The sequence below is a fragment of the Gorilla gorilla genome, chromosome 11 (assembly GCF_029281585.2).
Source record: "Gorilla gorilla gorilla isolate KB3781 chromosome 11, NHGRI_mGorGor1-v2.1_pri, whole genome shotgun sequence".
Classification (NCBI taxonomy): Eukaryota; Metazoa; Chordata; class Mammalia; order Primates; family Hominidae; genus Gorilla; species Gorilla gorilla.
Genome location: NC_073235.2, coordinates 141,406,221 through 141,431,010, shown reverse-complemented (window position 1 = coordinate 141,431,010; position 24,790 = coordinate 141,406,221). Strand labels below are relative to the sequence as shown.

The 24,790-nt window shown below is 44.2% G+C and overlaps 1 long non-coding RNA gene across 1 annotated transcript; it reads right to left on the bottom strand.

Moving 5' to 3' along the window:
* Positions 1–85: 85 nt before the first annotated feature.
* Positions 86–20,751, bottom strand: LOC134756690 (uncharacterized). Its single transcript, XR_010129733.1, has 2 exons — positions 20,625–20,751; positions 86–4,482 (listed from the first exon to the last, which is right to left on the bottom strand). It is a non-coding gene; the product is annotated as an uncharacterized lncRNA (long non-coding RNA).
* Between the last annotated feature and the right edge of the window lie 4,039 nt (positions 20,752–24,790).

The window sequence follows — 24,790 nt, the reverse complement described above, 5'->3', positions numbered from 1 at the left end:
CCAGTATTTTTAGTTTGAGATATGCTCACTAGTCTGTGAGCTTCTGGAAATCTGGGACCATATCTCACCACGCCTTGCTCCAGCCATCTCCTGGGAAGCACAGCCCATCCTAAGTGCTCATTAAAACCTTCCTGAATGAACGCACTAGTACAGCCGCTATGGAAAACAGCGTGGAGATTCCTTAAAGAACTAAAAGTAAATCTATCATTTGATCCAGCAATCCCACTACCGGGTATCTACCCAGAGGAAAAGAAGTCATTATTTGAAAAAGATACACATGCATGTTTACAGCAGCACAATTCACAATGGCAAAATCGTGGAACCACCCCAAATGCCATCAATCAACGAGTGAATAAAGAAACTGTGGTATATATATACAGTGGAATACTACTCAGCCATAAAAAGGAATGAATTAACAGCATTTGAAATGACCAGGATGAGACTCGAGACTATTGTTCTAAGGGAAGTAACTCAAGAATAGAAAACCAAACATCGTATGTTCTCATTGATATGTGGGAGCTAAGCTATGAGGACACAAGGCATAAGAATGATACAATGGACTTTGGGGACTTGGGGGGAAGGGTGAGAAGGGGGCAAGCGATAAAAGACAACATATGGTGCAGTGTACGCTGCTCGGGTGATGGGTGCACCAAGATCTCACAAATCACTGCTAAAGAACGTACTCATGTAACCAAACACCAACTGTATTCCAATAACTTATGAAAAAGTAAAATAATTTTTAAAAAATAAAACACACACACACACAAAATCCAGAGGCTGGCTTTATCATCTTCACACTGGAGAGTACCGTCTGTGCAGGGCATTCCTGCATACCTGTTGTTTGAGGTCTCCATGTCCGTTGTTGCATGAGCGTCCCCGACCCGCCAGCAGCCACCTGCACATTTCATTAGCTGAGTCACTCTCCTCCGGCCCATTAATCAAGCTGTTAAATACAGGACTTAACACCACGCCAAGCCACTTATCTGCTGAGGCCTGGGCTCCGGCCCCTCTGCTTCCCCCATGGCAGTTGAGGAAATCATTAACACTTCACATGCAGCCCCACTGCTCTCCTGCTCTGCATGTTAGCCAGAACTGCCCGGCCTGAGATCTGCTTCCCCAGAACCCCCAACCCTTACTCACCTCTCCCTTCTCCCCCTTTCTGCAGCAGATGTGGAGAGCCTCCACTCACACATGCCCTGGGCTTCGAGGTCAGGCCTTTGACTGGGACGTCAGTTTTACTGAGAGCTTCACAGCCTCCTTCAATATCCACTCAAATCAGTGGCTTGGAAGATACTGCTGACCCACTGTGTGATGGGCTGGTGGCTGTGTCTGCATGAGCAATTAGTCCATTGACTCAGCAGAAACACCGAATGTCCCCAGAGGGGTCTCTGTGTGGTCTGGTCCCCTATTTCAGACGAGGATCTGAGGCCCCAAGAGAGCAAGCGTTGGGCAGGGTCAGGCCTCTAGGGGCGTCTCCTGCTCCCAGAGTACGGCTTTTCCACTCGCCACAGCAGCTGCTCCCAGCCTGGCTGGCACGTGGGCCTGGCTTGTCCTTTCTAGGACAGTTGGTAGGAGCTCTACGCTTTCTCCTAAGGGTCCAGTCACAGGGATTGCCTGGTCTGGTTGCCATGGCTATGGTGGTAGATTGTATTTTCCCAGAGACAGCCACAACACTATTGTCCATCATTGTTCATCACGTAGGTTCTTTGGAAGTTGGCTTTCTCCCTCACCCAGTGAAGGGGTGGAATGTATTTCCTCTTACCTGGCCCTGGGCTGGTCCTGGGGCTGTTTTAACCACTCGCATGCAGCAGAGAGGATGCCCGGCCGTCCCTGGCATAGCCCTTACCTGATCTGGCCATTTCCACTTCCTGCTTCTTAGAACACTGACTTCTGGTGGCATTTCCTCTCAGTGCACATCTACCATGCTGTGAGAGGCCTATGCCACGTGGAGAGGTCACATGATGGCCCCAGTGGAGCTCTCAGGTGACAGCCAAAGTCAACTGGCAGCCACGTGGAGGCACCACACTGGACGTCCAGCCCAGTCAAGCCTTTAGGTAGCCCCACTGGACTGCAACTGCAGTGAGATGCTTAAAGTGAGAGCTGCCCAGCTAAGCCCTGTCAAGCCCTATGACCACAAGAAATAACTAATTGTCATTGGGAGCCACTGAGTTTTGGGGTGGCTTATTACAAAGGGTGGCTTGTTGGCCATGCTGGTGGTCAGCAGCTGTAGCCACACCAGGCAGATCCTGGTACCCGCGGTAGACAAGGCTATGCTGAAGTGAACCCAGGAGACCTGGTTCCAGCCTGGCTCAGCTACCGACCAGCAGTGTGACCCTGAGCAAGTCACTTTGCCTAAGTCTCAGTGTCCTCATCTGTTAAGTGGGGATTTGCCACTCATTTGGTATGGGTTTTGCCTGAATGTGGTCATTTGCTTATCTCGATTGCTAGAACCCTGGGTTGGTGATGTAATTTTGAGGCTGGTTAATTTTGCTTTGTTCTGTGGCCTCACCTGGATTCTCTTCCTGGGCCAAATGAGCCACGTGGGTCCCTGGCTCAGCTTAGGGAAAGGCAGATTGGTGTGAACCCACAGCTGCATGCTTCCACAGTGCTGGGTATGTGGACACCAAGGTTTCCCCATAGGAGCTCTGTCAATAGTCTGTTAATGTCTCTGGAGCTCCATTTTCCCTCCTGTGAATCTGAATTCCACCCTGCCTCTGTTCTTTTTCATGTGGAGTCCAAGCCTGCAATTATGCACTTCTGGAATTCCTTTGTTTGAACTTCTTGAAGTCCAGACTCTGGTGCTCAGCTCTGTGTGGGGAAGCTCTTGAAACGGTTGAAGTCTCCATCCTTTTTTCCTCTAGCTCCTAAGGGCTGTAGCCCCTTCTGATCAGGCAGGACTCTCATTCCATGCCCCTTCCTTGGAAAGGCAGCTGTGCAAGAGGAAAAGCCCATGGGAAGCGGGCCTGGAGATGGGGGGATCATCCTGGCTCTGTCGACAGGCCTTGGAGGACCTTTATCTATAAAGTGATGGAGTCATCAGTCCATCCCTTTGGCAAACATTGACTGAGCATGGAGTTTGTGCAAGGCACCCTGGAAGCCAGGTTCGGTGGTGGGAAAGAAAAATGCCATCCCTGTCCTCATGGCGCTTAGGCTCTAGAGGGAGTCCAGCATTCAAGAGTTCATCACCTGTGTAATCAGGACACAGAGGAGAAACACAGAGGCTAAGGGAGCAATAGGAGGTTGCTCTGACCTGGCTTGGCAGGTGCTGATCTGAGAACACCAAGTTGTGTATAGAATGGCTGGAAGTGGGCCCATACTGTAGAATGGAGGGTAGCAGAGGTCAGCCAGGTAGGCCAAGCAGCATGTGCAAAGGCCCTGAGGCCTGGAGTGGCTGGAGAGGAAGAGAAAGAAATGCAGGTGAGTCTGGCAGGCCGAGTCACTGGTGAGCACCCGGGGCAGCCAAGCAGCTGATTTTGGATTTTATCCAAAGAGCAATCTGATATTTTTTAGTATATTTAATTAACATACAGTAAAATTCATTCTTTGTGGTGTTTTAACAAGTGCACACTGATGAACCCACCACCACAGTGGAGATGGAGCAGTTTTATCACCCAAAATATTCCCTCCTCTGCCCTTTACTGCTGCTAACCACTAACCCGCTCTCTTCTCCTATAGTTCCGCCATTTCCAAAATGTCATATAAATGGAATTAAACAGCATACAGTATAGCTTTGGGATCTGGCTTCTTTTGCTTAGCACAAAGCATTGGAGACGCCCTCGTGTTGTTCCATGGGTCAGTAGTTTGCTCTTTTTTTATTGCTGAGTGAGTGGTGCTGCCTTGCGTGGATATACCACAGGATGCTCATCTGTTCCTCAGGTGAGGCACATTTAGGCTGTATCCAGTTTCAACTGTATCCAGTTATGATGATGAAAGCTGCCATATACATTCACGTACAAGTTTTTGTGTCCATAAGTTTGTGTTTCTCCTGGGTACATGCCTAGGAGTGGGATTGCTGGATCACATGGTAGCTGCATGTGGGACCTCATTAGAAATTGCCATACTGTTTTCCAAAGCGACTGTGCCATTTTGCATCCCCACCGGCAGTGTCTGAGGGTTTCAATTGCTTCACGTCCTTGACAACACTTTAAACAGTCTTTGTAACGTTTGCCATTCTAGTGGATGGGAATGTGGTGTCCACACGCACGTGCCTGAGGCCCTCTGGGCACAAGACAAGGTCTTGTGGCAGGAAAGGCAGAAAGTAGACCCAGCCTCCAGGCGGTTAAGAGGCATACTGTTGAGCAGAGAGGAAGGTGAGAGGAGCAGACATATTCCATTTAATAGTTTAGTAGCTTCATTTAATAGACTGGCAGGAGGGTTTCTATTTGAACACTTGCCTCAGGCCCCCAAATGGTAAAAGCAGAACTGTTTTTTATTTTCAGGAAAGGTTAATGCAGCCTTGGTTGGTTTGGGAGAGACAAAGATCTAGGAGAGAGAGAGAGAAGTGAATGTCTCAGGGTGACTTTGGCTTCCTTCTCCCTGTTCTCAAACACAGCAGGAACCTCATGTCTCTCTCCCCCCGGCTCTCTGGCCCTCGGAGGTCCACCTGCCATGACACTGCCTGGCCTTGGTGGCCATTTTTTCTGTGCTTCATGCTGGAGCAGCCCATCTAGAGGGTCTGAGGGTAGCAAGCTCTTCTGTCCACATGAGAAGCAGACCCTAACCTGGACTTTTAGCAAGCCCTCCTCCACTTCCTGCCCTGGCCCAGGGGCTTTAAGTGCACTCTTTGAATCAAAGTGAATAAAAATTCAGAATTTGCAAACTCAAAATTCAGCTACAAGAGCCTGAGGTCCAACCCCACTGTGCTTGGTCTAATCAAACAACATGGGGGGAAATCACAACGATAGGCACCTTCTCCCAGGCTCCAGAGGGCGCTGTCTCTAGAACACACTCTACAGCTTAACTGGGATTGGCTACTATATAGTTTAGCTGTGCCCCTATCCAAATCTCATCTTGAATTGTAGTTCCCATAATCCCCACGTGTCGTGGGAGGGACCCAGTGGAAGGTAATTGAATCACAGGGGCAGTTACACCCATGCTGTTGTTCTCATGATAGTGAGTTCTCACGAGATCCGATGGTTTTATGAGGGGCTTTTCCCCTTTTGCTTGGCACTTCTCTTTCCTGCTACCATGTGAAAAAGGACATGTTTGCTTTCCCTTCTGCCATGATTGTAAGTTGCCAAAGGCCTCCCCAATCATGCTGAAGTGTAAGTCAATTAAACTCTCCTTTATAAATTATCCAGTCTTAAGTATGTCTTTATTAGCAGCATGAGAACAGATTAATGCAGCTAGTAAGACTACAAATGTAACTTCCCCACAACACACACTGCCCAACATCACCTAATTTGTTCTAGACGCTCCCATGGGCAATCCAGGTAACCGTGTATATGCAAAAGAAGATAGGTCTGCAGTGGGGGAAATGGCAGTTGTTGCTTACTTAGATTTTGAACAATGATTCCTTTCAAGGTTCTGGAGCTGTCCTCCACATCACCCCTGCTATCACCAAGAAACTGACACCTTCCGTTAATCTCCAACAAAAACAGCAGGGATTTCAAAACAAGGGGTCCGATTTTCAGCTATCCCTGACTGCCAAGTTACACTTGAGTAGGTTTGGCTCCATGGGAGACGGGGCCAGGAGTGGGCCCTGCTGCCCACAGACCAGGGCTCCCAGTCTCTGAGATAGATGTCGAGGTGGAGATCCATTTTAGGATGCTTACTCCTGCAGGATCCACATCCTGAGAAGTCCTGCTGTGACGGAAGAGCCCTGTGAAAATATCCCTTGACAAGGAGAGGGTTTGGGGAGACACATACAGCACTCAGCTGTCCTTCTTATTTTTCAATGCCAACGATAACAAGGCTAAAGAAAAGAAGTCAGGAAGAAGCCCTATTCTCCAAAATGTGGCATTGTTAAATGCATCCAATTACTATGTCGGAGCAACTCCAGAGAGCATCCCACCCACCTGTTATTTTTTCTTATATCATGCAGCTCAGGTCATGTTCTCTAAGAAAAGAATACAAAGTGTGTAATAAGAAAAACACCTTGAGTTAAGAGAAAGACAAGCACTGGAAGGCCACGTGTGGTTAGAGCAGCTCGGGTTGCTGCAGGATCGCCTTCAGCCAGGCAGAGGAAAGCATCTGAAAGCGCAATTCCAACCTCCTAGTAAAGTGTCAGTGAGATCCCAGGAGAAAGGCAAACATTGTCAGTGGCGTGGGAGAATCGAGTAACAGAAGAACAGGCATGGCAGAGCCTGGGAGGAATGGCCACCCACCTGCCGGTTTGCCCAAGCCCCTTGTCTGCATGCACCTTCCTCTCTTCATACATCTAAGAATCCAACCCAGGAAAGAGGAGGGACAGACCCCAAATTAACAACTTAACCTTAAGACCCTGGAAAAGGGTCTTACTACCTTATTACCTATTACCTTAATACCTACTATCTTAAGACCCTGGAAAAGGGTCTTACTACCTTATTACCTATTACCTTAATACCTACTACCTTAAGACCCTGGATAAAGGAAGAAGAGTAAAATCAACCTTATCCATTGCAGGTGGGATTGTAAGATGCTGCAGGCACTGTAGGAAACAGTCTGGCAGTTCCTCAAATGGCTCAACACAGAGTTACCACAGATTCCACTCCTAGGTATGCACCCAAGAAAAATGAAAACATACGTACACATGAATACTTGTATATGTACGTATGTATCATGTTCATATGTTCATAGCATCAAAAACTACAGCAAACATTCAGCATCAGTTGGCTTCTAGCCAACTTAGTGAGATTACCTCACAGTAGGGCCTGTTTGCATCAATTCCTATAACTAGAGATATCATCACAAACTCCAAGGTATGCTAAAAGGCAAGAAAAAAGAGTCTAAAAAGACAAATCAAGCATCAGAACAACAGACTTTGGAATTCTCATAGAGGGATGATTGAAATAGTAAGGGCTCTAATGGAAAAAGTAGGCAACATGCAGGAACAAGTCGGCCCTGCAAGCAGAGAAATGAAAACGCTAAGAAAGAATCAAAAGGAAATGGTAGGAGTCAAAAGCACCATAGCAGCAGTGAGGAATGCCTTTGCTGTGTTCATCCACAGACTGAGCACAGCTTAGGAAGGAAATCAGTGAGGCTGAGGAAATGTCCATAGAAACTTCCAAAACTGAAATGCAGAGAGAAAAAGGAATTTTAAAAAGCAAAGAATAATCCAAAAACTGTGAAACAATTGCAAAAGGTGTAATATACATATAATGAGAATCCCAGGAGGAGAGGAAGAACAAAAGATCTATTTGAAGTCATAGTGGTTGAGGATGTTCCAAAATTAATGAAGGACACAAAACCACATGTCCAAGAAGCTCAGAGAACACAAAGCAGGATAAATACCACAATGTCTACCTAGGCATATCACACTCAAATTGCAGAAAACCAATGGCAAGGAGAAAATTTTGAAGGAAGCCAGAGGTTAAAAAAAAAAAAAAAAGAGAGAGAGAGAGAAAGAAACACGTTACCTATAGAGAAACAAAGAGAAGAACTACCTCAGACTTCTCTTCAGAACCATGTAAGTAAGAAAAGAGGAAAGTAAAGCGTTGGAAGAAAGAAACCACCAAACTAGAATTCTATGTCGAGAAAAATTATCCTTAAAACGTGAAGGAGAAATAAAGGCTTTCTCAGACAAACAAAAACAGAGGTCGGCAGACCTGCCCTCCACAAAATCCTACAAGAAATTCTTCAGGGAGAAGAAAAATCATATAGGCCAGAAATTCAGATCTACATAAAGAAAAAAGTATTAAATAAAAATAAACGAAGATCAAATAAAACTGCCTATTCTTTCCTGTTTTTAACTGGTCTGATAGGTAATGGTTTGCTCTAAGTAATAATTAATAATGCAGTTTGTGATTATAACATAGATAATTGAAATAGATGACAGCAATGTTATAAGGGATGGGAAGGAGAAAGTGAGAATACTCTGTTATAAGGCACCTACACTGCCACGAAGCTATATAGTGTTATTTGGAAGTGGACTAGATCCATTATAAATGTATGTTGCAAACTCCATGGCAACCAATAAAAAAAATTAAGTATATAATGGACATGCTAAGAAAGGAGAGAACATTTAATTATACAAAATGCTCAAAGAAACAAAGAACATCTAAATTGTTAGAAAATAATCATGAACATGGTAGATATTAATCCAACTGTATCAACAATGATCTCTCTTACTGTGCATGATCTAAATACACCAGTTAAAAGACAAGTGGTCAGAGTAGATTAAGAAACCAGACCCAACTATATGTTGTCTGCAAGAAAGCCACTTTAAATGTAAACACACACATAAATGAATGGATGGAGAAACGTATACCACGGTAACATTAATAAAGAGAAAGCAATAGTATCCATATTAATTTCAAACAAAGTAGACTTCATAATAAGGAAAATTAACACAGATAAATCAGGGCATTACATAATGATAAAGGGATCCATTCTCCTAACACTCCTGAAAGAGGCAAAGCTGATAGAATTATAGGGAAAAAACATAGAAATCCACTAATACAGTTGGAGATTTCAACATCCCTCTTTCAGTGATTGATAGATCCAGCAGACAGAAAATCAGTAAAAAATATAGTTGAACTAAGCTACAATTAATCAGCTGGACCTAATTGACTTTTTTTTTTTTTTTTGAGACATACCCTCACTCTGTCGCCCAGGCTGGAGTGCAGTGGCACGATCTTGGCCCACTGCAACCTCCGCCTCCTGGGTTCAGGCGATTCTGCTGTGTCAGCCTCCCCAGTAGCTGGGATTACATGTGTGCATCACCATGACTGGCTAATTGTTTGGTATTTTTATTAGAGATGGGGCTTCACCATGTAGGCCAGGCTGGTCTCGAACTCCTGACCTCAGGTGATCTGCCTGCCTCAGCCTCCCAAAGTGCTAGAATTACAGGCATGAGCCACAGCGCCCAGCCCTAATTGATATTTATAGAAGACTTCATTCAAACACAGCAGAATAGACATTTATCTCAAGATCACATGGAACATTTTACTCAGGTAGACCACAGTCTGGGCCATAAAATGCACCTTAACATATATTTAAAAATATAAATGTTGCAAAGTATGTCTCCAGCCACAAGGGAGTTAAACTAGAAATCAATAATAAAAAATAGCTGGAAAAATCCCAGAATATTTGGAAATCAAACAACACACCTCCAAACAACATATGTGTCTCACGGGTCAGAACATTGCAGATAATATGTGTTGCCTAATCAAAGAAGATCAAGATTCTTACAAGAAACAATCCTTTCAATACATCAAGAACAACATTAACTCCAGACACGACAGCAGAGATGTATAAGAAAACTCACGCTGCTATATGACAAAATACAGTCTAAGAGAAGCCCAAAAAAGAAGTTAAAAGAAGAGGTGGAACCATTCCACAATATCCCTTGCCCAGAAGAAAAAGCAGGTAGCTCAAAAGAAGGCAAGCTTCTTCAGAGCCCAGGAGTGGACTGCTGAGATGAGAGCTAAACCAAACCATAATTGTCTATAAGGACTTTGAAGATAAAGACAATAAACTTGCTGACAGATAAATAAGTCAGCTAACAAATAAATAAGTAAATAACGTGTCAAGAAGTCTAAAGAGAAATATTTTGAAATAAATGAAAATATAACTCATCAAGATGTGGGGAATGCAGGGAAAGCAGTGCTCAGAAGAAACTTGATAGTAGTTAATGCACATATTAGAAAGGAAGAAATGCCTAAAATAAGTAACCTAAGTTTCCCACTTAGGAAATCAGGAAAAGAAGAACGAATGAATTCCAAAGTAAGGAGAAGAAAAGAAATAATAAAAATTAGTGCAGAAGTTAATAAAATTGAAAACAGGAAATCAATAAAGAAAATCAACAAAACCACAAGTGGGTTCTTTGAAAACTCCAATAAATTTGACAAAGCTCTAGTCAGGCTAACCAAGAAAAAGAAGACAGAAGACACGTATTATTAATATCATAAACAAAAGAAGATGATCCCCACTGATCTCATACACATTAAAGGATAATAAAGAAATACTATAACCAACTCTTTGCCCACAAATTTGATAATTGAGATGAAATGCGTTTTATCAGAGTTTTGCAGTTTTATAAGACACAAACTAACAAAATTCCCACAAGAAGAAACAAATAATCTGAATAAGCCTATAAATATTTCTAAATGAATGAATAAATAACAATCTTCTGAAAAGACAGCACCAGACCTAGCTGGTTTCACTGATGAATTCTACCAAACATTTAAGGAAGACCTACTGCCAATTCTCTACAAACTCTTCCAGAAAAATAGGAGAGAAAAAAAAATCACTCTCTAATTTATTCCATAAAGCCAGCATTACCCTAATGCCAAAAACAAAGAATTACAATAAACTACAGATCAATATGTCCCATGCGTAGGCACAAAAATTCTCAATAAAATTTTAGCAAATCAAATTCAACCGTGCATAACATGAATTATACATCACAATCAAGTGGAATTTATTCCATGTATTCAAGGCTGGTTCAACATTAAAAAATGTTTTAATGTAATTCATCATATCAACTGCTAAAGAAGAATGATTATATAATCATCAATTGAAGAAAAAAAAACTGTTGACAAAACCAACATCCATTCATGATCAAAGCTCTTAGTAAACTAGAAATGTAAGGGAATTTCCTCAACTTGATAAAGAACACCTACAGAAATCCAACAGCTAATACGATACTGAATGGTTAGAAACTGGATGCTCCCCCCAAAATTGGGATCAAGGCAAGGATGTCTTCTCTTACCACTATTTATAATTAACATTTTTACCAGAAGTCCTAGCTAGTGCAATAAGAAATAGAAATAAAAGATATACAGATTGAGAAGGAAGAAATAAAACTCCTTATTCTCAGATGATGTGATTATTTATGTAAATAAAGTATCCCAAAGAATCAACAACAAAAAACCCTGGAACTAGTAAATGATTATAACAAGGTCAAAGGATATAAAGTTAATATGCAAAAATCAATTGCTTTCCTATATACCCACAATGAACAATTAGAATTTGAAATTTAAAATTAAAAAATTCATATGAGTATAAAAACTAAATACTTAAGTACAAATCTAACAAAATATGTACAAGACCTATATGGGGAATACTACAAAAATCTGATAAAAGAAATCAAAGAAGTTCTAAATCAATGGAGATATATTTCATATTTATGGATTGAAAGGCTTAATATTGTTAAGATCTCAATTCTTATCAACTTGACCTATGTATTCAGTGCAATCCTGATCAAATTCCCAGTGAGTTATTTTGTGGACATTAATAAATTGATTAAAGCTTACATGAAAATTCAAAACACTCAGAAGAGTCAACATAATACTGAAGAAGAACAAAGTCAGAAGACCGACACTACCCAACTTCAAGACTGACTATAAAGCTATAGTAATCAAGACAATTGGTATTGGTGAAAGAATAGACAAATAGATTAGTGGAATAGAATAGACCCACACAAATATAGTCAACTTATCTTTGACAAAAGTGCAAAGGCAATTCAATAGAGAAAGCATATTCTATTCAAAAATGATACTGGAACAATTTGGCATCCATATGCAAAAAAAATCGAGACACAAACTTCATGTCTTTCACAAAAATTAACTCAAAATGGTCATAGAGCTAAATATAAAATGTAAAACTATAAAATTTCTAGACTATCACATAGGAGAAAAATCTAGGTGACTCTGGGTTTGGCAATGAGTTTTTAGATACAACACCAAAAGCACAACCTATGATAGAAAAATTAATAGTTTAGGCTTCCCTAAAATTTAAAAATTCTGCTATGCCAAAGACACTATTAAGAGAGAAGAAACAAGCCACAAACTGAAGAAAAATATTTGCAAAATACGTAACTTATAAAGAACAAAATATACAAAGAAGTCTTAAAATTCAAATCTAAGAAAAGAAACAACTCATTTAGAAATGGACAAAAGACTTGAACAGATATCTCATGAAAAAAGGTGTACAGACGGTGAATTAGTATATAAAAAGATGTTCATATCCATTTGTCACTATGGAATTGTAATTAAAACAACGAGACACCACTATTCACCTGTTACAATAGCTAAAATCCAAAAATCTGACAATTTCAAGTGCTGATGAGGGTTCAGGGCAACAAGAATTCACATACATTATTGGTAAGAATGCAGAATGGTACAGCCACTTTGGAAGGCAGTTGGCCATTTCTTACAAAGCTAAATACAGTCTTACCCTAAAATCCAGCAATTGTGCTCCTAAGTACTTACTCAATTGAATTGAAAAAGTATATCCATACAAAGACCTGCACAAAAATGTTTATAGCTATCTTATTCATAATTGCCAAAAACTGGAAGAAACCAAGATGTTCTTTAATGGGTTGATGTACAAGCAAACGGGTACATCAATACAATGGAATATTATTGAGCAACAAGAAGAAAACCACAGAACTGTGAAGACAGGGAGGGACCTTAATTGCATATTGCAAAGTGAAAGAAGCCAGTCTGAAAAGGCTGTGGTCAGTATTTCTGTAAATCTAAAACTGTTCTAAAAAAATGTGTATTCATTTTGTAAGAAGTTTTAAAAAGAGGGGAAAAAACCCAGAAACTTTATGAGGAAGTTATAGACTTTCCGAAACAGCATTAGATTGTCCCAGGGCTTGGAACTGGAGTTTGAGTCAGTCTTGCTCAACTCCCAGGTGGCTTCTAATTCACACCACAACCTTCTGAGACTAAGCGTTGGCTTTAATGCCCAGTTGTAAATAAAAGTCTGGAAGTCTGGTTACTGCACGCCTTTTCACCCAAGAAGTCCTCATGACAACTTCCAGCTTTCTCAAATTCAGGGCTATGTTGTAATTGTCAATAGATTTCACGAGTCCATACCTAGTTCTGCCTTGACCATACACTCACAAGCTCATCATTAGTGGTGCAGACTGCCCAGTGCTTCCTAAGGCCGTTCTCCACCTGCCCATTCCATTCCCAGCATGCATTGTGCCCGTACCACTTCCTGAAAGTCTCAGTCTCCTTGCTCTTTCACCAAAAGTTCATTTATCTGTTGTTTTTTTGTCAACTTGAAATACTTTAAAGTGTAACATACAAACTGTAAAATACAGAATTTTTTTCAATGTTTATAGACATATAGGCATAATTTATATTATTCTTCGTGAGAAAGAGTCTTGCTCTGTTGCCCAGGGTGGAGCACAGTGGCGCAATCAAGGCTCACTGCAGCCTCGACCTCCTGTGCTCAAGGGATTCTCCCATCTCAGCCTCTTGAGTAGCTGGGATTACAGGCATGCACCACCATGCCCAGTAAATTTTTTTTATTTTTTATTTTTTGCAGAGACAGGGCCTTGCTATGTTGCCCAGGCTATTCTTGAACTCCTGAGCTCAAGTCATCCTCAACCTCTCAAAGTGCTGGGATTACAGGCACGAGCCACAGTGCCTGGACAATTTATATTCTTTATATATAATCTTAAGTGCATTCATTCATCTCAATGAATTTTTTACAAATGAATAAACTCCTGTAACTATCACCAAACTCAAGATATAGCACGACCAGCATTCTGGTTTTTTTTTTTTTTCAACTTGCCAGATGGAGATAGAATGTATCTTTCTCATCTCTGTTGTTTTAAGTTTTATGCACATTTCCAATGCAGTCCCAGCATTTTCAGCGCTCCGTGTCTTGGCTCACTGGTGTCCATTTTAAATGTTTCCTGCTTGCTGCCTGCATTGATTCAATGTTGCTTTTTACCAAAACAGAGGAACTATAGTAAACTTCTTCAACTTAGAGCCTTCTATTAAGGGGGCTGAATTTATTAGATTGGTGCAAAAGTAATCGCAGTTTTTGCACCAACCTAAGAATTTTATGATCATGATTGCCACATGGTTTAACTTCAAAGCAATTCTGTGCTTTTTGCAGAGGTGAGCTGAGGCTTCGTGGAGTTGAAGGTGAATTTCCCAGGCAGGCGGGAGAGACTGTACTGAGAGGGCTCCCAGGGAACCCAGCTGCATTCAGCCCAGCACTGTCAGCAGTGGAAGGACTTACCTGACCACCCACAGGGGCTTGCCTTCCACCGGCATGTTCTCACACTCCAGCCCGCATCGGACTCACCTACAAGGCTCTTCCTAGCACAGGCTTCTGGGCCCTATCCCCAGGGTTTCTGATGCAGCAGGTCGTAGGGTCTCAGATTTTGCATATTTAACAGGTCCCCGGGTGATGCTGGTACTGCCTTTGGGGGACCCCACTCTGAGAACCGCTGTGTTGCAGCAAGCTGGGTCCCAGCAGTGATGTAGGGAGGGGCAGTCTGTGCTAAGCCTCAGCTAACAGAGCGGCCATCCACGGCTCCTTCTGTCTGAGGTCCCTACTGAGGAGAGAAGGAATTCTTCCCAGAACTCAGCAACCCAGGAGCTTTCCAGGGCTCTGGGTACCTCTTCCTGATCCGTGGTTCTGGAAGACTTGGGGTAAGAAAAGTGCCTAGGCAGCGAGGTCCTAAGGCGTCTTTATGGAGACATTGCCTGGGATCATGGCCAAGGCTCAGGCTTCAGGGGCAGGAGCTCCAGGCTGGCCATGCACTAGCTATTGACTGGGCAGGGGCAGGAGCAGTGCTAGCATGGTGCGTGGCACAGAGCAGCTGTCATACTTTGAACACGTTTTGGCAGATTTTTCTTAGATGGTGGTATGGGGATCGTTGAAGGAGCCCTCTTGTGTGCTAAACTGGGCTTGGACCACCTCAGCTCTCCTGAAAAATGGGCAGGGACTGGGAGCCTCATGGGTGTCATACTAAGTCTGACCCAATGACTGAGACAGAGTAAACAAGGGGTGGTCTCTCTGCCCCCTGAGTTCACCCTGTTACTAAGACCCTCGTCATATTGAATTTCAACGGCCTGGTCACCCATGAAGTTCTTCAGCTGGACCGGGGTTTCTCAATCTCGACACTGTTGACACTTGGGCCTGTGTAATCCTTTGCTTTGGGGGCAGGGCTGTCCTGTGCATTATAGCGTGTTTAGCGGCAGCCCTGGTCTCTACCTACTAGATGCCAGCAGCAACTCCCTGACATCAAATCACGACAGCCAGAAATGCCTCTAGACGACGTCCAGTGTCTCCTAGGGGCAGAACAGCTCCAACTGGTAACTGCTGAGTTAGACTGGGAGCTCCCAGGAGGGAGGAACCACACCTTCCAACCCTGCACCTCCAGGACTAGCACATAGTAGGTGCTCACTAAGGGGACATCGAATGTATCCAACCTGCCTGCTCAGATATTCAACATTTCATGCTCATTATGACATTTGAGTCTCAAAACCACCCGTGAGGAAGACTCATGTGAGAGATGAGGAAACCGAGGCACTGCAGGTGGGGCCACTTGCTCAGATTTCCTGGCTAATTAGCAACGGAGGCGGGACTTGAACTCCATGCTCTGTGCCTGACTGATTGGCCCTAAGACCAGGGAGACACCCTCTGTCCCACTGGCTTCCTCTGCACAGGAAAGGAGCTCATGCCTGTGTCTGGACTCATGGCCTCAGGCAGGTCCCAATTTCTTTGTCCTTCCCAGCAGTCTCTCCACGGGGCACTTTGAATTCTGCCAGGCACAGCCTCCCAAGTTCACGTTGCTTTTTGAGGAATGACTTCAGCACTAAAACATGTTTCACGTTTAAGGTTAGGCAGGCCCTGCTTACAGCGGGAGCTTACAAGATCTCCAGCCCTTCTGGGGAAGGATATAAAAGGCTGACTTGAATGTTATGAAAGCTTAGGAAAAAAGGAATGCTAATGATCATACAAAAATAGAATGCCAAAGGAAGCTATTGCCAAACTGAAACAGGACTCTGATTCTGGGATAATGGACACATGAATCACAGCAAAGGGAAAAAAAAGTGAACTGGCGTTTCCCCTTTCATCGAAGTACTGATGATCATAAGATAAATCATGTTTGGAGAAGAATCAGAATGATTGGATTAAGTTTTACTGCAGTGTTTCTGACTAATCTTGGACCCGGGCAACCTAATTGAAAACTTACATCTGCACGGAGCTGGAGAGTTTGAACTCTCCAGCTTTAGTAACTCACCGCTGCGAGGCAGGCAAAGGCCCGGGAGTGCCTTCCTCCACATAATGGCATCGTTCTGAAGACACAGATCCAAAAACTCGATTTTCCCACTATGATTTTACCCAGAAACTTCTCTGAATTCGTAGATTACAATCAGATAACGGTCCATGATGTGAGCATCCCTTTGCCTGGCAGGCTGAAAGCCAAGATAGCCCTAGCTCCAAGCAAGCATTCCTTTTTTTTTTTAATGAGAGAAAAGAGGCAACAAATTTTAAGTGACCTTGCTGTTTGCTTTTGTGAAGTGAAGTGATCTCCCCACTGCTGCGATTTTAATAAGCCCGAAAGTTCTCCTAGGTGCCCTCCAGGGAGGAATTTCATTGTTCATCTGCACTCAATGTTCCAGAAATACCCTGCACCCATGAGCAAATCCTAACATGACTTCCAACTTGGGAGTGGAATTTGCCAAATAAATGAGTTGTTCTAACTGAATGTCCCGGGCGAAGGCTGGCTCCTGTGACGATGCTCTCTGCTGGGTCTAGAGGCGGACCCTGTGGTTGACAGGCTCCCAGATGTGCACCCCTGGGCTGAGCTCTGCAGCCCAATGCCCCTCCCTTCCACTGAACAGACCTGGACCATTCCAGAGGGGCCAGCTTCCCTCTGTGACCCCCAGCCTCATGCTTCCAAAGGAGGGCAGGAGATGACAGTGTGTGGGGGCACAAGGGTAGAGAGGAGACAAAACAAGAGCTCACTGAGAAATGAGGCAGAGGTGTTGTGCAGGTGCCAAGGGCCTGGGTTTTTGACTCCTACAGAGCTGGGTAGGAACCCTGGTTCTTGTCTTTCCCAGCTGTGACACCCTCAGCAAATTACGTAAACCATGCAACCTCCAGATATCTCATCCATAAACCGGGTGTTGTCATGAGAATGGAATAACATGATGTGCTTAGTAAAATGGAATGTCAATTACATCCACATCCCTGCACAAATGAGTCCACGAAAAGCATGGTGCAAGTGGAATCTATAGTCACGTGTAAGTCTTGTTATATGCAAAAGCATTACTCCTTGCTGGGAGTCTCTCTCCACAGGACTCGATGTGCCACACAGACAGAAACAGTCCCCGTTGCCTTGTCCTTTGCACCTAATGTCACACCGACACGGAGGAGATACTCAGTAAACATTTGTTAAGGGAAAGAAGAGCTTGGCACAGGTTCCCTTTTTCTTCCACCTCAACCCCAGTGCTATCCTCGGGGACCCCTCATTCCCACCTTGCTCTGCACACATCTCACCTGGCCCTGGCCCTGTGCCCTCCTGACACCTACTTGGGACATTTCCCCAACAAACCTGGTGTTCCAGACTCGGAAACCGGCTGTCAGCATTGGTCCTGCCACTGTCTGCCTGCCTGCTTCCGGGTGTATTGCTTCACTGCTCAGAGCCTCAGTGTCCTCGTTTGCTCTTCCATGAGACAGTCATAGTGCGGGTTTGCAGCAGACCTACGGCTCTTGAACTGTACTCCACAAAATCCCACGTGGTTCTCCCGCCAGAACCTCTGGAGGCCTTATCTCTGGGACCCCACCCTTCACATTAGCCAAGGCACGCTACTTTTTCAGTGAACAGCTGCTGAATTGCTAGAAATGAATTGCTTCATTTCTAGGTGAAGTTTCATCCCTCTGGACTGAGAGGTTCCTCCTCAATTCTATCTGTGCTGCACAGGGCCCAATTTGGGACCATGAGGGATATGAGGTGTCCCAGAACGAGACCATTGCTTCTTTCAGGACAAGAGGTTAATTCAGCAACGGGGAACCCTGCTCTCTGTGAGAGGCTTCCCCACATCCAGAAGCCGGCCAGGCTCATGTTTCCTTGGGTAGCGAGACCTCCAGAGAGTTTGGGTCTTTCCTACAGGACACAGGCACATGCAGAGATGCTGGTCTGTTCTAAACTACCCATTCTAGGCCAGGCATAGTGGCTCATGCCTGTAATCCTAGCACTTTGGGAGGCTGAGGCGGGAGGATCACTTGAGGCCAGGAATTTGAGACCAGCCTGTGCAATGCAGTGAGACTCCCATCTCTACAAAAAAAGAAAAGAAAAGAAAAAAGTAGCCAGAAGTGCTAGTGTGCACCAGTAGTTCCAGCTACTCAGAAGGCTGAGGCAGGAGGATGGCTTGAGCCCAGGAGTTTCAGGTTACAATGAGCTATGATGGTGCCACTGCTCTCCAGCATGGGTTGCAAAGTGAGATCCACTCTCGAAAAAAGCAAATAAATAATTTGAAAAAATATTAAACTTTCCCTTCAAAACATTCACCATCTCCTGAACTTTGTCTTCACCACTGCCCTAGAACACCTTGCCTACTTCTCAGACAGAATGAGCACCATCTTGCCCACCCCCTTGCCCACACTTCCTGTCAAGCCTTACACTATCCCCAGCAGCACCACTGACTTCATCACAAAATTGAGCGGCCACACACCTTAGACCATGCAGGCTACCATAATAAAATACCACAGGCTGAATATTTACAAACAACAAAAATTGATTTCTCACAGTTCTGGGGACTGGGAAGGCCAAAGTCAAGATGGATTTGGTGTCTAGTGAGGGTCCACTTTCTGGCTCACAGATAGCACCATCTTGCTATGTCCTTACTGGGTGGATGGGACCAGCTAGCTCTCTGGGGTCTGTTTTATAAGGGCACTAATGCCACTCATGAGGGTTCTGCCTTCCTGAGGCAATCACCTCCCAAGGCTGTTCTTTCTAATACCATCGCATTGGATATTAGGCTGCAACATGAAACCTACATTCAGACCACATAGATCTGGTCAATATGGAGATGGTTTTAGATGGTTTACCACTTACACTAACGGCATAAGCAACATCATCATAATATCAGCTTTCCGCATCCCTAGGATGACCCCAAATTGGAGAAGCCAGATGACAGACATGAGCAGTGGGTTGCTCCATTGGGATATCTCACTCTAAAATACAACCAAGCACCTTTATAGCTGGAGCTATGCCCTAAGGGGGGCATGTGGAAAGTTTTACTTCTCACTGGAACCAGAGAAGTGGATAAGACAGTGTCTTGTGGCAGCCCCTCACAAGACAGGGAGCCTCCTATAGGACAGGGAAGTGGATGGAAAATGACCTAGAGATGACCCTTACGAGACTGCCCTGCTTGCTGAATCCCAGGAAGGATCACAGAGTGTTCTGCCAAGACATGGGTCCGACTGAGGCTGAGACTCACCTATGCAGAGATGCCCAAGAGCTCCATGGGGGAGCCTTTCCCTACTCTGTCCTCCTACTTTCCTTCTCGTTGAGGACAAGGTGTCTGTCCTCTTGTCTAAGGAGAAACTCACCCTTAGAGCCTTGGATTTACTCTCATTGAAAACCTATTTAATCAATGATCGTCCTCTCTTCTGAATCTCCTTCCTACCCAGCCCCTTAGCCACACCTACCTTAAAAAGCAAATAATCCACCAAAACATATACCTCTAAGTCTCCCCTGGCTGCTGATCCTCTCTGGTCCTTTCTGAGTGAACCCTCTCACCATCCCCTGAGTGAATCCATTCACACCGCAGGCTCCAGCTGCCCTCTTTTTGCTGGAAATGCCTAACCTGACTCCTGCCCTGTCCTCCTCCAAGCTGCTGCCATGGAACTCTTGCTGATGGAGTTTATCCACCTGAATGCCAGAAAGGCATCTCAGATCCCATGAGTCTGTGCAACAGCCACGTCTCTGTCCCTTGAGCCTGCTGCTCTTCCTGCCTACACCTCCAAGAGCACGCTTACAGAAGCCAGAAATTCGGCAGGCAGCCTAGACATTCTTCTCTTGTAGCGCTGACATCCAGTATTTATTTAGGGCTACGCTTTGTTAATTCTTAAACATATCTCTTTTTCCCCCTGTACTTCCCTTTAGTATCACTATAGTTTTTGCATCAAGATATATAACCTCATCAGCAGGTTTCTTTTGAAAGCTTAGTACTAAATATGTTTTAGTGCTAATATGTACTATATACTAAAGTATTTTATTAGATAAGTATTATTAGAAATAAAATGTCTGAATAGTCCTATATCTCTTTGAACGGTTTGAACTCATAACTAAGGACTTTCCCTCTAAGAAAACAGCAGCCTTAATCGTTTCACTAGAAACATATCAAATATTCAGGGAGCAAATACCACCACCCTTACACAAATTATTTCAGAACACAGAAAAACAGGAACACTTTCCAACTCATTTTATGAGGTCAATATTATCCTGAAACAACAACAAAAAACAGACATGACAAGAAAAGTACAGAACAACTTCCTTCATTAACATGAATGCAAAGATCCTTAACAAACTAACGGTGAAAAAATTAATGAGATTTTTAAAATGACAAATATAAGATCATTTTCGCAGATAGTCCACTGATGCTTTAAGTAAGGGGCATTCTATCTTTGAAACACATTTCAAGCTACCAATCTGAGAAGGAGTCTAAGAAAGAGAAAAAAAAGCCTCTGACATTGGCAGCAGGCTGGACACTCACAGCTCAGTCCTGGTGTTCCTTGTTGAACATAAGCAATCTTAAAGAACACAACATCAGAATGATATGGTTTGGCTGTGTTGCCACCCAAATCTCATCTTTAATTGTAGCTCCATAATTCCCACATGTTGTGGGAGGGACCTGGTGGGAGATAATTGAGTCATGGGGATGGTTTCCTCCATACCGTTTTCGTGGTGGTGAATCAGTCTCATGAGATCTGATGGTTTTATAAGGGGAAATCCCTTTCACTTGGTTCTCATTCTCTCTCTTGCCTGCTGCCACGTAAGACATGCCTTTCGCCTTCTGCCATGATTGTGAGGCCTCCCCAGCCACGTGGAACTCCGAGTCCACTAAACCTCTTTCTCTTTATAAATTACCCAGTCTCGGGTATGTCTTTATCAGCAGTGTGAAAATGGACTAATACATCAGACGAGTTCTTTCATTACCATGATAAAGTGAGGCAACAAACACCACCACTCCGGAGTCTTGTCTAAGCAGAGACAACACCAGTATCACGTGCAAAGTACCAAAACGTGCCCTTCTCCCATCTAAGAAGAATGGCCGGTGCTTCCTTACCCATCACAGCCTCACTCTGACTTTCCTCCCCTACGTAAGATTCCTTAGGTTACACAGAGAATTACCTCTGCAGAGAAAAGTCCCCCTTCCTTAAACCCTTCCCCCAAATCACCAAGCACAAGCCCAGATCACCATGGCGTACATTCTCCTTTGTGACGCTGAGCGATAAATCCGACTTGCTTAACTATAGATGTGTACTCAGTGGTCTTCAATGCTGGAGGGCACTGAGAAATTAAACTATATTATTTTTTGTTGAAATTAAACTATATTATTTTTGTTGTTTTTCGTCCACTTTGTGTGGCAAAAGCCCACGGTACTGACAGGTGACAACGTGCTAGCAGCCCTCGCTTGCTCTCGGTGCCTTCTCGGCCTCCGCGTCCACTCTGGCCGCGCTCGAGGAGCCCTTCGGCCCGCCGCTGCGCTGGGGGGGGGCCCCTCTTTGGGGCTGGCCGAGGCTGGAGCCAGCTCCCTTTGCTCGCGGAGAGGTGTGGAGGGAGACGCGGGGCTGGTCACGGTGCTTGTGGACCTGCACCGGTTCTGGGTGGGCGTGGGATCAGCGGGCCCCGCACTCCGTGTGGCCTGCCAACGCCTGCTGGGTTTGACTGGAGGCTGGCTCCCATGCGTGGACCCCCGTTCCCTCTTCTGGCTCCCATGCGTGGACCCCCGTTCCCTCTTCTGGCTCCCATGCGTGGACCCCCCTTCCCTCTTCGTGGGGTCGTTGGCCACGATGAGGGGCCTCCATCTCTTTCTCACTTCCCCCCTCTTCCTCTTGGTTGTCTGGGATGAGCTCCCTCTGGGCTGCCAGAGTGTCTGGGCTAGGTGTGGCAAAGTCCCGCTGCAGGGCCAGGGAGCGGTGAAGCCAGCTGGGCTTCCAGCACGGGTGGGGACTTGGAGAACTTTTGTGTCTAGCTAAAGGATTGTAAATGCATCAATCAGCACTCTGTCTAGCTAAAGAATTGTAAATGCACCAATCAGCAGTCTGTCAAAACGGACCAATCAGCTCTCCGTAAAATGGACCAATCAGCTCTCTGTAAAATGGACCAATCAGCAGCATGTGGGTGGGGCCAGATAAGGGAATAAAAGCAGGCCACCAGAGCCAGCAGCAGCAACCCGCTTGAATCCAGTTGTATACTCCGGAGGCTGTATTCTTTAGCTCTGCATAATAAATCTTAATGCTGGTCACTTTTTGGGTCCGTGCTGTTTCTCTGAGCTGTAACACTCTCCGCGAAGGTCTGCAGTTTTACTCTTGAAGTCAGCGAGACCACGAACCCACTAGAAAGAAAAAACTCAGGACACGTCTGAACATCTGAAGCAACAAACCCCGGGCACGCAATTTTTAAGAACTGTAACGCTCACTGCGGGTGTCAGCAGCTTAATTCTTGAAGTAAGCAAGACCAAGAACCCACCAACTCCGGACACAGTACTTTGATATCTTTTGGTCTATTTGCGTTTTTATATAACCTTATATTTCTGACTACTTTAAAGCTTACATATTATTAAGTCAACAAAGTTTAGCACTTTTTATATTCATGAATTTTGTCTTTTATTATCACGTGAGCTTTTTTCCATTTGATGCTTTTCAAATACTTCTGAAACATTCTTAAATTTTTGCTTTCTTTGTATTTGTGTCAAGTAGACGCACTTTTTCCCCACTCTTCAATTTTTTCTTTTATGTGTTAATACATTTTTAAGTGTTACTTTTAAGCAATTCCTCCTCTTCCTCGTATTTCTTGATACGGTGTTGAGCATCGATTTGCTTGGCACTGTTTGGTTTATTTGATGTTTGCAATCCTCGAAGGCACAGCTATGAGCTCCGTTTTTTGGTTGAGGTAATTAAGTAGCAGGGTAAAGACTCAACAGCTAATCAATGGCCAACTGAGATTTGAACCCAAATTTATCTGGTTCCAAAGCTCATGCTGTGTTCCATGCTGCTTGGAGATTTTTTTTTTCCATCAAATCTGAGATTGTCGGAATTTTGATTAGAAAGAATGAAATATCTATTTATGACTATAATGCTATTATGACAAGAAATCATTTAGCCAAATTTGCCTTTGGATGAATTGTCCGTGCCAAAAGGCCTTTGTCTTTTGGGCAAATTGGCTAATTGACAAACTACCAATTAGCCATTTTATTTGTTTTAATTTCCAGCTTTCTGTACTGTGTCTTTTAAGTTGTTTGTGCCAGAACGGTGCAATGTGTATCATAGATGCTCAGTAATTATCTGTGGAACGAGTCACTGGTCTATAATGATATTGTTGCTGTCAATCTACTTAAGAACCAAAAATAAACTTCTCTTTTAATTCCCCCCTATATAGAATAAGTCGCTTTGCATGTTTCTCATTCTTCTTTAACAATCCGTGCTCTTCCTCCATCTTCTATAATTTACTCAGATGTAAATACGCAGACTCTTTTATTATTTTTCTCATGTACACTTTTCAAGTTATTTTCATCTTTGTCCTTCCATTTTATATTCTGCTTTGCTTTGGTGTATTTCCGGTTCCTCTCTAATGCTTACTAATTTCAGTATCCACCTCTAGTCCTATACGAGGACTTGCTATTTGGGGGTGGTTGATTGATTTTTATTTGCCCCCTGATGGTCTAGTGCAGGTTTGGAGAAACTCAGGAACGAGGAATAGTCGTGCAGTGTCTGAGCCTTTGCGCTCCTGAGAACTGCTTTTCAGTTGTTTTCATGCACACAGGTTGCAGTGCTCAGCCCTGCCCCATTCAGCTCTTGAGAGGCATTCTTCTGGCTCCAGCAGACTCAAGATGGGAGAGAATGGAGACAGGGTCTCCAAAGCACTATGGAATGCAGTGCATTCTGTAGGTTTTTCATTTGTTTGGCCGATACAGATGCAGAACATGCAATGCTATGCCACCTCCCTGGCCCTCTGCTCCTCCTGCCTTGCCTCATGCTTTGAGGATTCCATCTCTTCTGAGTTGGAGGAGCCGCCACCTCCCAGCGCCCTTCTTCTGTGTAATACTGGGTTGCACAATAGAAATCGTTATCCTCGTCTGAGTGTTGAGCTGGGAAGAGGGAGCAAGTATGGACTAGTAGGGTGGTGATTCACCTACCGTTTTGGTGACCCTGTGCTTGTAACCCATCATTGGGATAGGGCAGCACGTCTACATTAATGACTCAACCTCGTCCTATCCATTGGAATGTGGGGCTCCGCTTCAGAGGGAAGAGAACGCATCACCTGGAGCTGAGCTGCTCGAGCTTACCCTGCACCGTGAGGCGGCTTCATCAGCCGTTGTCCCCAGCAGCCTCCACTGCTGATGGGTTTTCTACGCTTCATTTGCTAGTCACACCGCCCTCTTGTGGTGGGGCCGGGGGAGTGTGCACACCGATTGGTTACTCGGAAGCATTTGCATTTGCTGTTTCCCTAGAAACATTTGCTAGGTGGCACAGGTGTCTCCTGTAAGTTTCAGGGGACGTGAAACTTACAGAGAGCATATTCTCTCCGCAGACCCTCTCAAGCTTAAAAGGCTTTGTTCGGTTCATCCCTTTCATTCTTTGTTGAGGAGACCGAGGCCAAATCACCAAAGCATCTTGCTAAAGCCTTTAAATGTCCACATCAAAACCCAGGTCACTT